We start from the raw sequence: 15483 nt of genomic DNA, 5'->3' as shown, positions 1-15483 counted from the left end.
CCTTCCTTCCTTCCTTCCTTCCTTCCTTCCTTCCTCCCTCCCTCCCTTCCTCCCTTCCTTCCTTCCTTCCTTCCTTCCTTCCTTCCTTCCTTCCTTCCTTCCTTCCTTCCTTCCTTCCTTCCTTTCTTCCTTCCTTCCTTCCTCCCTTTTCCTTCCTTCCTATATTAACTCTTAAACATGAAATATTTTTAAAATCTACCTAATCCTCATGACCTAGTCCTCCATTCTACCTTAGCTACACACATGATTATACTCTTGACTTTGCCATCACCCATAACTATTCTACTTCCTTGTTAATGAACTCTGAAATTCCTTTATCTGATCTTTTCCAGGTCATCACCCTGTCACTGTCTACACTTTGGTCCTTTTCATATCTTGATCCGTTGGAGAAGTAATTCAAGTCCAAACCTTTTTCCTTCTTGTCCTACTGCTAATCTTAGTTTGTTAACCTTAACCCTACATTACTTTGATATCCCCTCCTTCACTTTCATTCATGTGTTTCTGCATGGAGTTGGAAAAAATTGTGACATAATAATAATTGGGTTCATTCTAAGTTTATATCATCTAATCTTGACTCTCACTGAAGCAAAGCAAACCTTAGATTTCACCCTAATTATTTCAGTATCCCATCCTTATAGCAGCTGTTTCAAGACTTCTTATCTCTCCTCTCACCTCCCATGGCAACTACATTCTCTATCCTCTTAGTCAAAGACCATAGGCCCCCCCCCCAAAAAAAATTTGAAGCCATTTGCCAAGGGCTCCCCTTTCTGCCCTTCTCATCTCATATTATTCAGATACTATATCTGCTTCCCTACTATCTCCTGCTTCATTCCTGTCTCATGGGAAGAGAAGGCCCTTCTCATTATCAAGGCAAGTTCCTTTATATGGACCCTTGATCCCATATCCTTTTTCCACTCCAGTAAATTGCCCCCATTCTTTCCGAAATCTTCCATTTCTGCCTATATGCTCTCCCTATCTAAATTCCCTGCTACATACAAATATACCATCTTCCTCCATTGTTAAAAAATCTTTATTTGATCCAATCACTACTCCTAGCTATCATCCAATAGATCTCATCCACTTCCTGGCTAAACTTTTTGAGAAATCCATCTATATTAGGTATAATGTTTCTTCTCCTCTTACTCCTAAACCCTCTACAGCTGGGCTTTCAACCTCATTCAAAAGAAAATGCCCTCTCCAAGTTAGCAACGATCTCTTAATTGCCAAATCTAATAACTTTTCCTTAATACTCATCCATTCTTCCTTGACCTCTCTACACTCTTTGACATTGTTGATCACCATCTCCTCCTGAATGCTATCCTCTGTCTTGGTTTTTGTGACATTACTCTCTCCTGGCTGTCCCTCTATCTTTCCATCCATTCCCTTTCATTTTCCTTTGCTGGGTCTTCTTCTATGTCATGCCTACTATCACTATCAAAAGGAGACCCTAATATGAATCATTAGAAGCTACAGAAGAGACATGGCAAGACAGACGGAAGAAGATGTACAGACTGCCCCTGCCTGAAAAAAGCAGAGCTGGAAAATCAGAAGAAGAGAACAACTGCTCCCCATGGGCTTGGAATGCAATCGTAATGAAGTCAGCTTTGGAGAGCTCATTGGAGGAAAGCTGAGCCCTTCTGCTGGTCTATTGCCTTTCAGCACCATCTATAATCCAACAGAGCTGGGAAACTGCTCCCAGGATTATCTCCATTATCCTTTTTAATTTTCCCTAGGTTGAGAAGGAGAAAGAGCTGGAGAAAGTGTTATCTTCCAAAGTTCTATCCTAGGTCTTCTTCTCTTCACCATGACTATTTCAAAACTTGATGATGGGGTTCAGTGATCATTTCTAAGTAGATGATTCCCAGATTCCGGATGCCAGTCCTATCCGCCCTCTCCAGTCTCATGTTACCAACTACCTCTTAGACATCTCATACTGGATGTCTCCTAGGCATCTCAAATTCACTGTGCCAAAAACAGAACTCATTGTTTTTCCCCCTAAACTCTGTCCTCTTCCCAACTTTCCTATTAGAGTTGAGGGCACTGTCACTCTCTCAGTTACCCAGGCTCACAACCTCAACCCTTCACTAGAACTCACCTCACATATCCAAACTATTACCAAGTCTTGTTGTTTCTGCCTTTGCAAAATCTCACCTATAACTCTCCTTCTCTTCACTCTCACAGCCACCACCCTGGTACAGACCTTTATCATGTCATGCCTGGACCATTGCAATAATCTTCTGATTGCTTTCCCTACCTTAAATCTCTCCCCATTCCAATACATCTTTCTGCAAAAGTGATCTTCCTAAATCCTAGGTCAATAAACTCTATTTTTGCCTGTTGCCTGCAAGATCAAAGATAAAATACTCTTTTTTTTGGTGACATTTAAAGCCCTTTATAACTTGGCCCCTTCTTACATATCCAATTTTCTTACACTTTACTCCCCTCCACACATTCTATAACCCAATTACATTGGCCTAGTTGCTATTCCTTGTATGAAATCTCCACCTCCTGACTCCCTCTTTTTTCCCATGCCTAGAAAGCTCTCCTTCCTTACTTCTACCTCTTGGCTTCCTTCAAAACTTAGTTCAGAAGGCAGCTAGGTGGTACCATGGAGGAGGACCTGAATTCAAATTCAGCCCTTGACATGGAGTTAGTCACTTAACCCCAAATGCCTCACTTAAAAAAAATTTAGCTCAAATTTTACCTCCTACAGGAGGCCTTTCCTGGTCCCTCTGGCTACCAGTGTCTTCCCTATGAAACTGCCTTCTGTATATTCTGTATATATCTTGTATGCACCTATTTATTTACATCTTGTCTCCTCCTTTAGAATGTGAGCTCCTTAAGGTCCAGAACAGTGTTTTTGCCTTTCTTTGTGTCTGTGGTGCCTAGCACGTAAGTGCTTAATAAATGTTGACTGATTAAACAAAAAGGCAAAAGCAGGAATAATCAAACATCCTGTTATTCAATAGAAAACAAAAATCAATCCACTCATAAGCCTGGGTCACACTCTCCCATCAATGCACAAGGTGTCCATGAAGGAGGTTTCTTCAACCTCTCTTGAAGCAAGAAGGAAGATCTCTCCTCTCCCAGGCTTTTACACCACTGTGCCCTTCAAACCCACAGAAAGCAAGCAATAAGACACACGAAAGGAGTATCACCTTCTCTAAGCCTTCTCTGGGCTGTGGCAGCAGCAGTGAGCTCTTTTAATACAGCAGTAGCATTACACTCCTTCAGTCAAGTATAAGTTTCTTTAAGTTTGGTATTTGCTAAGCTAATTCAGGTCAGTTTTCTGTGACATCTGAAAGGCTTCCTCAGCCCCTGAGAGATTCTTTCTCTTTCAAATGACAGGGCAAGCCACCTTTCTCCAGCCCTTTCTGCTTCTCAACCTAGGGAAAATTAAAAAGGGCAGTGGAGATAACCCCGGGAACAGTTTCCCAGCTCTCTTGGATTATAGAAGGTGCTGAAAGGCAATAGACTCAGCCAGTCCTCCCAGCAGAAGGGCTCAGCTTTCCTCCAATGAGCTCTCCGAAGCTGACTTCATTACGATTGCATTCCAAGTCCATGGGGAGCAGTTGTTCTCTTCTTCTGATTTTCCAGCTCTGCTTTTTTCAGGCAGGGGCAGTCTGTACATCTTCTTCCGTCTGTCTTGCCATTTCTCTTCTGTAGCTTCTAATGCTTCATATTTGAATAGTGATGAATCTCTAATTCAGGTTGAAACAAAAACCCCCAACCCACTGTTCAACTAGGTATAATACAAACAATATACATTTTTTCCCTTAGTTCTCAAGCAATTTTGTGATTTAGAGTTTCTCAACTATATCCTTTACCCTTCCCCCTCCAAAAAAACCCTCAAATCATATATAAACAAACTGATAGACAACAATGCCTTGCAGTATTGTCCTGGTGCCTTTCAGATGCTTTCAAACAGGTCCTCTCAGTTATATAGTTTTAAGCTTCTTGTTGTTCAACTCTTTGTGACCCTGTTGGGGTTTTCTTGGCAGAGATACTGGAGTGGTTTGCCATTTCCTTCTCCAGCTCCTTTTACAGGTGAGGAAACAGAGGCAGCATTAAATGAATTGCCCAGAGTCATACAGCTAGTAAGTGTCTGAAGCTGGATTTCGCTGTTACACTGTAGCTGTCAAGTTTTATTTTTGCTTTTTTTTTTTTTTGGAGGGGGAAGGCAGGGCAAATGGGGTTAAGTGACTTGTCCAAGGTCACATGGCTAGTAAGTGTTAAGTGTCTGAGGTCCTATTTGAACTCAGGTCCTCCTGACTCCTGGGCCGGTGCTATATTCACTGCGCCACTGTCCCAAGCTGCCAAGTTTTAAACTTATAGCCTCACTAAGACACTGGGGACACTAGGCATTTTTCACTTAGGTCTTCGGCACCGTCTCAAGGTGTTTTTCTCACATGGATGTTCTTTTTTCTGTTCTTTGCAAAAAAACAAAATGTCCACATACAAAACAGACGGTACCTTTGATCAACATTTGTAAAAAGAAAAAAAAGATCAAACTGAAAATAATCGCAGTTTATGTGCCAACATCTGTTGTGGACAAGGAGGCGGTGAATCCTAGGAAGGACTCTAAATGAAATCAACATCCAGCTTTCTACTTGGTTAACTTTATTTCAAAAATGAGCATAGGGAACAATGGCAAAAGATATGTTGGAATATGTGGTTTAGAAGTAAAAAAGGAGAATGCCAATAGCCAAAGGCTTATGAAACCTCCTTTCTACATGTATCATGAACACTTGCTTTATGAAAAAAAAAAAAACAGTTGGGAGGTGCTGGACATGAGCACCAAGAAGAATTTCATTAATTATTTATCCCCATAACTGCTTTTCCATTTCTTCAAAATCTTTATAAGATTAAGTAAAGGTATCCTTAAAGAAGATGTAAAAAGGGAATGGACAAGCTCTCACAAATAATATTCCAAAGCAGTTATTTCTAATCTCTCAGTTCCTCAGATAACTCTCTAGGGCTATTGTGGCAACCTAAGGTTCAAGCCTGGTGTGTTTTCATAAGTCTCTTCTCAGTGGTGGAGAATATAATGCTTTGTGTATGTGTGGAGGGCAGAACTGACCCAAGAGCTTGAAAGAGGAGAAAACGTTTTCCTTCCTGCTTCAACCTCTCTTGAAGCAAGAAGGAAGGAAGGTCTCTCCTCTTCCAACATTTCTTACCACTGTGCCCTTGATGCAGGTGCAGCTTCAAGTAATCCTCCTCATAACCAATGAGAAAAGTCTTATGCAAATGACCAGGTTTGAGCCTGGGTTACCTAAGTTATTGAGTAGTTGGTGATATTCATCCTTAAGAGTTCCCCACATCTAAGAAATCATTATCAACACACGTGCACACACACACACACATTTAATTCATTAGACTGTAATGTGACTGGCAGAGACATTCCTACAATAGTCAATAAATATTTATTAAATGTCTACTATGTATACTGTTTTAAGTAGTAGGATGCAAATATGAAGACAGTCCTTACCCTCAAGAAGCTTTCAATCTAATAGGAAAAACAAAACAAAAGGAAGCTGATGGAGGGTGCTGGCAAAAGTATCCTAATGGTGGGAAAGTCCCAAGGTAGTGCAGCCAAGCACTAGATAACAGCTAGATGGCTCAGTGGTTAGTGTGCTGGCCCTGGAATTATGGGAATTCTGAACTCAGGAAGACCTGAGTTCAAATTCAGCCTCAGACACTTACTAGCTGTATGACCCTGGGCAAGTTACCTAACCTCAATTTGCTTTCTCCACTGGAGAAGGAAATGGCAAAGCACTTCCAGCATCTTTTCCAGGAAAATCCCATAGAAAAAATGGTTCACGGAATCATGAAAAGTTGAGCACAATTGAACAACTGAACAATTAACAGGGCAACCAAGTAAGAAAATGAGTAGTTGAACTGAGATATCTTCTAACATAGAAGTTTGGAATTCATGGCCCTATCTTCCTAAGATCTCACACACTATTACCCCACAATTAATCACTTGCTGTCCTAATCCTCTCAATTCCCTCACAATCCAGGGGATTTATTCACTCACCACGATGTTTCTTCTTCCAGTCAGAACAGAGTACGTAGTAAACTTCTCACGTTAATTCTCTAGGCAAATCAGCCTAGCCAGTTCTTATATGACAAAACATCAGCACTACTTTCCTTTTCCCTTTCTGTTTTTCCCTCTTAAATCAGAGGGTAGAAAATAAGACTAAATACACATCTGAAAAGAGTCACCTCACTTAAGCTTTGGCCAGTGCTGAAAAGAAAGAGCTGAAATTGTGGTCTTCATTCAGCTAATCAAGAACCACATAGCCAAAGCCTTCTGTCAGTTCACTGCTCTTTCTGACTATCTGCTATTTCTTCCCAGCTTTTCCCTTGTCATACTGAGACTGAGCTGATATCCTATACTTCCTATAGCCCTAATAACATTCAGTGACTTGGATCAGAGCTTCCTGGGTCTTAGCAACTCACTTTCATTTAAAGGTAATAAGTCACCAAATTTCCCCTATGAAATTGACAGACTTTAAAAAAAATCATAGGGGCGGCCAGGTAGCACAGCGAGTAAGAGCACCGGCTCCAGTGTTGAAAAGACCTGGAGATCGAATCCCGGGCTCAGACACTTAGCACCCACCCAGAAACACCTGGCTGTGTAACCTTGAGCAAGTTACTTAACCCCAATTGCTTAGGGGCAGCCAGGTGGCTCAGCGAGTAAGAGCACCGGCTCCTGACCTGGATCAAATCCCGGGCTCAGACACTCAGCACCACACCCAGAAATAACTGGCTGTGTAACCTTGAGCAAGTTACTTAACCCCGATTGCTTTAAAAAAAAAAATCATAATCTCATTTTCCACTGTTTTATATGATACCTCATTTCATTTTAGCTTTGCCCTCTTGGGTCATAAAACAGTTTTATGCAAATAAGCTGAGGGGTCAGAGTTCCCAAGGTGGTCCTCCGACTAATTTCGTGTCTGAAACTTTCTTCATATTTATATTTTTCCAGTTTTGGCTAAATAAAAGTTCTTCCTTTTCCCCTTTAAAAAACTAGACTATTTACATACAAATAATTATTCTATATTATCCACAAGGTGATTTGAACCAAAGTTCATTTTCTGTCCAAAACTGCTCAAATATCATCTGGAGCCTATATTTCTTCATACATATATGAGTTTTTATTAAAGACAAAGTTCTTTACTCTTGCTTTCTTTAGGCATCAAAATTTTCTTCTATAACAATAGCAATATCTAATATCTTTTAACTTTTGATTTGAATTTTTTCCTTTACACAAAAATCATTTTTCTGCTCTTTAAAAAAAATATGCTAGGGGCAGCTAGGTGGTACAGTGAATAGAGCACCAGCCTTGGAGTCAGGAGAACTTGAGTTCAAATCCGGCCTCAGATACTCAAAACTTACTAGCTGTGTGACCTTGGGCAAGTCACCTTAACTCCAATTGCCTTGCCTTTTCCCATCTAAAAAAAAAATGCTGAAAAGGACCTTAAAGGGATAAATACATTACAAGAAGAATAATGATATCTTAAAGGTTCTCCAGCAAGCTTTCTCAAATACATGTCAAAAGTCATTCCAGATTGCTCAAAAGAAGTAAAAAAGATAACTTAGTTTGACTAGTCTTTGCTGATCAAGCAGAGCATAAAACAGGAAGACATATCACTGCCAGAAGTCCTCATCACTGTCCTAGAGAATGTCCAGCCAAGAGTCCAAATTGAAGAGGATGGTGAAATACTCCAGATGAAGCTGTTTGCAGATTACATCAAGACCCAGAACACTGCAAAGCCTCCAAAATGAGACCCATGATCATTCAAAAGAATTCAGCCTCATCACCCAATATATGTGAGATATGCCACCAAAAGCAGTGTGGCATAATGGGAAGAGCATCGAATTTAGAGGTCCTTTTAGAATTTAGATAATGTTTGGGTTCAATCACTTCACTTCTAGGCAAAGTGGAGATAATGATATTTGCATTTACTGCCTCACAGGAAATCTGAAAACACACTAGAAATGGAGGAGGAGGAGGAAGAGGAGGATTGGGGTGAGGGAGTTATCTGCTCAATTCCTACACTTGCCACCAGATGGAGCCAAATTATTGTTTTTGGAAGCTTCAGAAACAGGAAATTGTGTTACAAAGGCAAACAAAAGAGCTTAAGAAATACTGTCTTGATGACCTTATTGACTAAAGCTTGGTGCTAATGAGGCAAGGTCACTGGTTTCATTTGCTATGCAGTCAAGGTTGCTTTGTTCCTTTCCAAAGCTTGAAACTTCCCTGTCAGTGGGAGAAACTACTGTCCATAAGAGGGCAACATGACCTAACAGTGTATGTTCAGTCCTTTCAGTTGTGTCTGACTCTTCATGTCACCATTTGAGGTTTTCTTGGCAGAGATACTGGAGCAGTTTGCCATGTCCCTCTCCAGCTCATTTTACAGATGAGGAAACTGAAGCAAACAGGGTTAAGTGACTTGCCCAGGGTCACATAACTAGTAAGTGTCAGAGGCTGGATTTGAACTCAAACTCCTGGGCATTCTATGCACCTCCTCACTCCCCCACAAAGATCCATATTAACTATTTAATCATTATTTTTGGAAGAGGACAACAGCAGCAAAAGAGTTGAACATTGTTGGGTTTTGCATAAGGTACAATTAATAATTCCAATTTAAAATACAGTATATAGACCTAAATAAGGCAAGAACATGACTAAGTTAGTGGTGGGGCACTACAATGAAAGGAACGCGAATTTGTAACCAGAAGACCTGGATTCGAATCCTACCTCTGTTACCTATGACCCCCTGAGATCTTGGAGAAGTCACTTGGAGAAGTCTCTGGGCCTCATTTCCTTCATCTACTAAAAGTTAGGATAGAGCTAAAGCAAAGACATCAGACTCACCAGCTGCAAAAATTTCCAAACATCCCCACCAGATTAAACTATAATTAAGAAATCCTTAATGAAATAAAAATGCAACATAGATAATATCAATTTGTGGTTTTCTAAATCAATACACAGCAATCAGGAATCCATTTCAATTTTGAGTTTGACACCACAGAGATAGCATTAAATCCTGTGAATCTCCTCTTCCTCCCTAGGGCCCACTCCCACCAATAATAAACTAGTCCACGATACCAACAGATCAAAGAAGCTGTCCTGTGGCCTGGGTAGTAAAAATTGCTCAACTTTCTGCAAGGAGGTAGTTTGAGTCTTCTGTTTACTGACAGACTATTTTTAAAGTTCGAGTAAACAACTTAAGTGAACAACTTAATTAAAGTAATTAAAGTAATAAGTTGTGGATAAATCATAAAGCTAATTATTATAGAGTATTATAGCATGCAGGTGGGAAGAATAAAATTGCCACCAGTCTTTAGGCCTAACTACTTCATCTGGAATTAGAGCATTGCAGAATAAGTCCCAAGTCAGCAAGTATTTACTGAGCTCCAGCTCTGTTCTAGGAACTGTATTGAGTCTCTTGCCTAAATGAATGTGAGATACAGACCTTCATTTTCAACAGAGAATAATTAAGTTCAAAGAGATTCAAAATTCATTTCTGTTACAGTGAACTTCCCATGAATGAATGAATGAATGAATGAACCACTTCAGAATTTTCTTCAGGCAATCAGCAAAGCAAAGCCTCTCTTCTAATCAGCATACTCTTAGCACAGGGGTGGGGAAATGCAACCTCAAGGCCACATGTGGCCCTCTAGGTCCTCAAGTGTGGCCTTTTCACTGACTCCAGGGCTGCAGCTTCCCCACCCCTGTCCTAGCAGATCCACCGAAGCTTGTCCCCTACTGACTTCTTCATACTATTACTGCTATTAAGCATAATCAAACCAATCACTTAAACACTATTGGCTTCTGTTTCTTCATCTGAAAAATGGGGATTATGATATCACCTACCTCAAAGTATTATTATGAGGATCAAATGAGATAGCACATATACTTTGCACTTTGCAAAACTTAACATGCTATATAAATTATGAATATTGTTATTACTATTCTGTAGGATGAGAACAGAGACATAACTGCTTTCTTCTCTGGCACCTTTGGATATCTGTGTAATTGCTTTATCCTGTAATATAGACCTGTCACAGGGTCCATATTGATGTCATCTGCTTTATGATATAAGAGGGCAAGAATCACACCTATTGAAACTTGCTCCAAATAGTTATTTACCCCCTGTGCAAACCAATACAAGTCCTTTCCCTTTCTGGATGTCATTTTCTTTTATCTGTAAAATGACTGAATTGGATTAAATTATCTCTAAGATTCCTTATGTTTTGAAATTCTCTAAGTACTTAATGCAAATCCATATCATGAAGGCTTCTAAAAACTAGTAGGATTATGGCCATCCGTTGTGATACTCATCTAATGAGTACCAAATGGATATACCACTAGAGGAAGTAGATTATATCCACCTTAACATTCTTGCTATGAGCAAGATCAGAAGGTTAGACAGGGCTTTGCATTGTAGAAGCAGCCTGAAGCAACCTCACATCAAAGAAATGTGTGAAATGTATGAACACATGAACCAGTTATGTAGCATGAGAAAGATATAACTGGGCTCCCTTGTTGTCCTCTTGGTAAAGCCCACATGTTAACTTTTTTTTTTTTGCTTTTTGGAGTGTGCAATTGGGGTTAAGTAACTTGCCCAAGGTCACATAGCTAGGTTTTTATGTGTGTGTGCGTTAAGTGTCTGAGGCTGGATCCGAACTCAGGTCCTCCTAACTCCGGGGCCAGCACTCTACTCACTGCACCGCCTAGCCACCCCAACATGTTAACTTATTAAAGGATATGGATGAGAGCAATGGGCAGGCATAGAGGGCTCACCATTTGTATCATTGGAGAGGCAGTGTGGTCCAATGGAAAGAGCACTGGCTTTGGAGGATTTGGGTTGCTATCCTGGCCCTGCCACCTCTACCTCTGTGACCCTGTGTAACTCTGGACCTTAATTTCTTCATCTTCTAAATGAATGAACTAGACTAGATGACTCCTAAGGTCCCTTTCAGCCCTAAATCTGTGAACTTCTGAAATAACGCTATCAATGAAGTCACAGTTCTTCTATGCCACAGTGAGTGGATAGAGCTCTGTTCCTAAAGGCTGGAAGACTTGAGTTCAAATTAAACTTTAAGTACTGACTAGTTGAGATCCTGGGTAAATCACTTAACCTCTATTTGCCTTAGTTTCCTCATATGTAAAACTAGGATAATGATAGAAGCTACTTCCCAGGATTGCTGTGAAGATAAAAATGGAATAATATTCATAAAGTGCTTCCTAAACCTTCAAACACTATGGAAGTGCTAGCAATTACTATTATCATTATTGCATGTGAATGTTCATTTGTTGAACTTTTAATTTGGAATTAGTTTCAAATTGCTTGGTGCTTTTGTATAGTCAACATAATAAATACATATCTCTAGCTTTTAAATCTACTAAAACTCTTTGCAAATTAAAATCAGCAGGGGCAGCTAGGTGGCACAGTGAATAGAGCACCGGCCCTGGAGTCAGGAGGACCTGAGTTCAAATCCAGCCTCAGACAATTAACACTTGCTAGCCATGTGACCTTGGGCAAGTCACTTAGCCCCAATTGCCCTCCAAAAAAGGCAACAAAAAAATTTAAAATCAGCTCATTCAACTTCCTGGAGTATTTTTCCTAGTTATACAGTGATCACGGTCACCTGTATTAGAGCTTTTAGAAGCCTATTCACCACTACAGGAGTACATATTTAAATACTCTAACAGATGTGATTTCATAAAGATAATAGGATTTCAAGCGGAAAAGGACCTTGGAGACCATGTAGACCCAGACCTCTTATTTTATAGATGAGGAAACTGAAAGTGAGAGAAGGAAAGTGACTGTCTTACAGGTCACAAGTACCAGAGCCTTAGTTCAAACTCAAGTCCTCTGACTTCAAACATAAGGATGTTTCCGTTAAGTTACCAGGGTATGGGAGCTACCTCCAATGGTACAGATTGCAACTCATTCCATCTACCTGCTCCTTCTGTTCAATTTTGGTCCATGTTTTTGTGTAAATTATCCATGGAAGATCTATGCCATGTACTAGAGCCCTCCCCTACTTCTGGAGTCCTTAACCTGGGACCCAGACGCTTTTTAAAAATATTGTGATATTTGTATTTTAATATCATGAATTGTCTTTGGAATCCTACAAATCTTGTACTATGCATTCCAAAACATTATTCTGAGACAGTACTTGGACTTCACCAGACTGCCAAAGGGCCCATGACACACAAAAAGGCTAAGAACCCCCTCAACTAGTTCTTTTTTTATATTTGGTAGATGTTAGCACAGCACTTGTTCTCATGATATAATAGCCAGCAGCGTTCTCTTTCCTCACTGGAAACATTTCTTAAAAGTTTGCTAGATGTCTTTCATTTTCATTTATACTAATCCACCATCCCCTCCATCCAAGGATCCAGCCAAACTCTGCATTGTGGCAGCATTCCCTATATTCAACGTTTTTACAAAAGCTGAAGAATTTGGCTTCTCTTGAATCTTTTGAATTCATTGGAGGGGGGTACCTAAGAGGCCTTCATTTATCACTTTTCTGACATGTAAAGAAAATCATTTCTGATCCAGTTCAGAGAACACAGAAAAGAAAAACAGTAGTTTAATTTTTCAAGCCCGTCAGTGTTTCCCCAGCCTATCTCTTCCTGGTGAGGTATTTAAAGAATCTTTTATTGTTTTGGCTCTTTTTAGGGCTGTCTTTCTGTCAATGGTGGCGTGATACTTTCAGTTAACTTTTATATCCTCTAAGCTTTTTTTATAACCTCCTGCTTTCATCCCCTTTGTAGTACGGCATATTTGTAGCTCAGAGGCCTTCAGTGTTTCCCATGCCAGCTTTGCCAGTTCTCTGTCTGAGCAGTTTCATCTCCTTTTATTAAAGAGGATTCATTTTTTAAAGATATTCTCCATTTTTACTAATTCTCTTGACTCTTTGTGATAATCTGAGATACTTCCTGTCAAAGTCGCTCTAATTCTGTGCAACAACTTCACCCTGCCCACTCCCAACTTTTTCAGGGGTCTCTAGGGTTTACTTTTCCACTTATCTCTGTCTTGAAGAATGTCTCATCTCAAATGATTCAGACTGGGCTTCCTCTTATCTTTGTGCCAACTGATCTTTCTTGGCTGTATGTCTGAGAATAACTTCATGCTATGCCTACAGTAAGACTTTTCTGGTCATGCCAACCTCCATGGGTGAAAAATACTATTATGAGAAATGAAGCTAATTCTGAACTTTGTTAACCCACTGTTAAATGCCATGGGGAGTAAGAAGGGTCCAACTTTTTCAATGGTTTGTAGATTATTGCATCATTTTAAGATTCTGATGACACTATTCCTTAACACCATATTTTTTTTTGAAAGCAATCGGGGTTAAGTAACTTGCTCAAGGTTACACAGCCAGTTATTTTTGTGTGGGTGCTGAGTATCTGAGGCCAGAACCAATCCCAGGTCTCCCAACGTTGGGACCGGCACTCTCACTCACTGTGCCACCTGGCCCCAACACCATATTTTTTAACTGATTGAAGTTTTAGGTTATTTTTTTTTCCTGTGTGTGTGTGAGTGAGAGAGAAAGAGAGAGAGAGAGAGAGAGGAGTTTCACCCTTCCTCTTAAGCTCCCTCCACCCTTTTATCCTAGTTCCTTTTTTGTTCACTCTAGGTTTCTGCATGGGCTGTTTCACAAGTTTTCTCATTCCTTTCTTTTTAAAAACGTTTTACTTGTAATTTTTGTTTTTATACCCCAGTTATTTCCAGATAAACCCTTCTCTCACCATACCTCCCCACACTGAACCCCTTCTTGTAACAAAGAAAAAACATTTAAGCAAAACCAACTGATATTAATCTCAAATGAGCGTGTATCAATATCCTGCCCAAATGGTCCTCCACTTTACTGAGAGGAAGGAGGTCTAGAGAGGCAACCTAGTATAGTGTCTAGAGTATTAGACATGGAGTCAATAAATCTTGGGTTTAAATTCTTCACCAGACTTACGTGGTTCTGGGAAAGTCAACAAATTTCTGTGAGCTTTGGTTTCCCCATCTATAAAAATTGGGCATGATTAATAATATCATTTCGCCTTCTTCCCCCCACCCCATGTTGTAAGAATCAAATAATAAAAGTATGTAAAGTGCTTTGCAAACCTTAAATAACTACATAAATGTGGCCTATTACTAACTTGAACCTCTGTTTCCTTGTGTATAAAATGAGGGTATTGGATGATCTCTAGAGTTTCAGCATCCAAATCTATGATCCCATTATTCTATTGGGACCAACATGGTTCACTATAGTTACTCAGAGTTAAGCTTGCTATTACTTTTCTTTTCATATACATTATTGTAGTCATTTTATATGTGTGTATGCATCAGTTCATATAGTTCTTCCCAAATTTCTCCGAATTCATTGTGTTTTTATTATTGCACAATAATATTCCATTACATTCACATAATATGTTTCTCCCATTTCTTACTAGGCTTTCCTAAAACAAATAGTTAAATTAATTAAATTAAACTAATTAAATTCAATAATGAAATGTGTCATCCATTGACAACCTTTTTTAATCCCCAAGAGTTCCTCCTTGGAACATAGCCCTGCTTTGGAAAAAACTGGGGGCACCAAAGGGTTAAATTATTGCCCAGAGCTATGCAACAAGAAGGCAGTGAGAAAACCAGAAATAAAACCTGCATTCCACAGTCATTTCTTTGAAAAACCCACCGGACCACACTCCTTCTCTTTTGTTGGTGCCTCATTTCCTCTTATTGTAATTCATTCTGTATTCCTTCCTGTTCCCTTTTCTTGACTGACTGTTGTTTTCCCACACCACAGGGTTTTAATTTCCTCATGCTATCTCCTTATCACTGAGGTCTATGTTTCCTTGTCTCTGACCTACCTATTGCTGGTTCACCCTCAACACACTCGGTGACCTCTTAAGACTTAGTTTCCTCTGGACCTTAGTTTGCTCATCACTAAAATGGGAATAGTCTCGTTTCCTTTTCTTACAAGGCAATAGTGGGTATTAATCACGAACATTTTTGGAGGGCTTTTCATGCCAAGGACTGTGGAAGTGCTTCGAATGCTGGTGTTTAAAATGCCTGCTCCAATTAGTTCCATATGCCCCACTCCTGGGTTGACCTGCTGGGTTATACATCATTGTTTTTTCTTCCTCCTTCTTAACTCTCAGCTGCCTGCTTGTTCTTCCTAGTCTACCCTTCAGGTCCACTTGGCCTGTTTTCACTTGGCTCAGGAATTTACTAAAGAATCTTTTTATTTTTCCTGAGGTTGCAATGGGGCATGTTCACTGACAGAGGGTTTGAAAAATACACCGTATCTTTGCACAATCAAATAATAGGCATAGGGCTGTGTTCTTTTTGCCATCATGTCAATCCCAGGATATGTGATGATGACCCAGAAAAGACATAATACATTGCACAGAAAGCCCCATTTCCTTGGTCACAAATATTCTAGAGGTCAAGTTTGGGGTTT

The sequence above is a fragment of the Petaurus breviceps genome, unplaced genomic scaffold (genome assembly GCF_028583685.1).
Source record: "Petaurus breviceps papuanus isolate PSGF00001 unplaced genomic scaffold, PetGlider_PUasm1.0 90564, whole genome shotgun sequence".
Lineage (NCBI taxonomy): Eukaryota > Metazoa > Chordata > Mammalia > Diprotodontia > Petauridae > Petaurus > Petaurus breviceps.
This window is presented reverse-complemented; position numbering follows the sequence as displayed.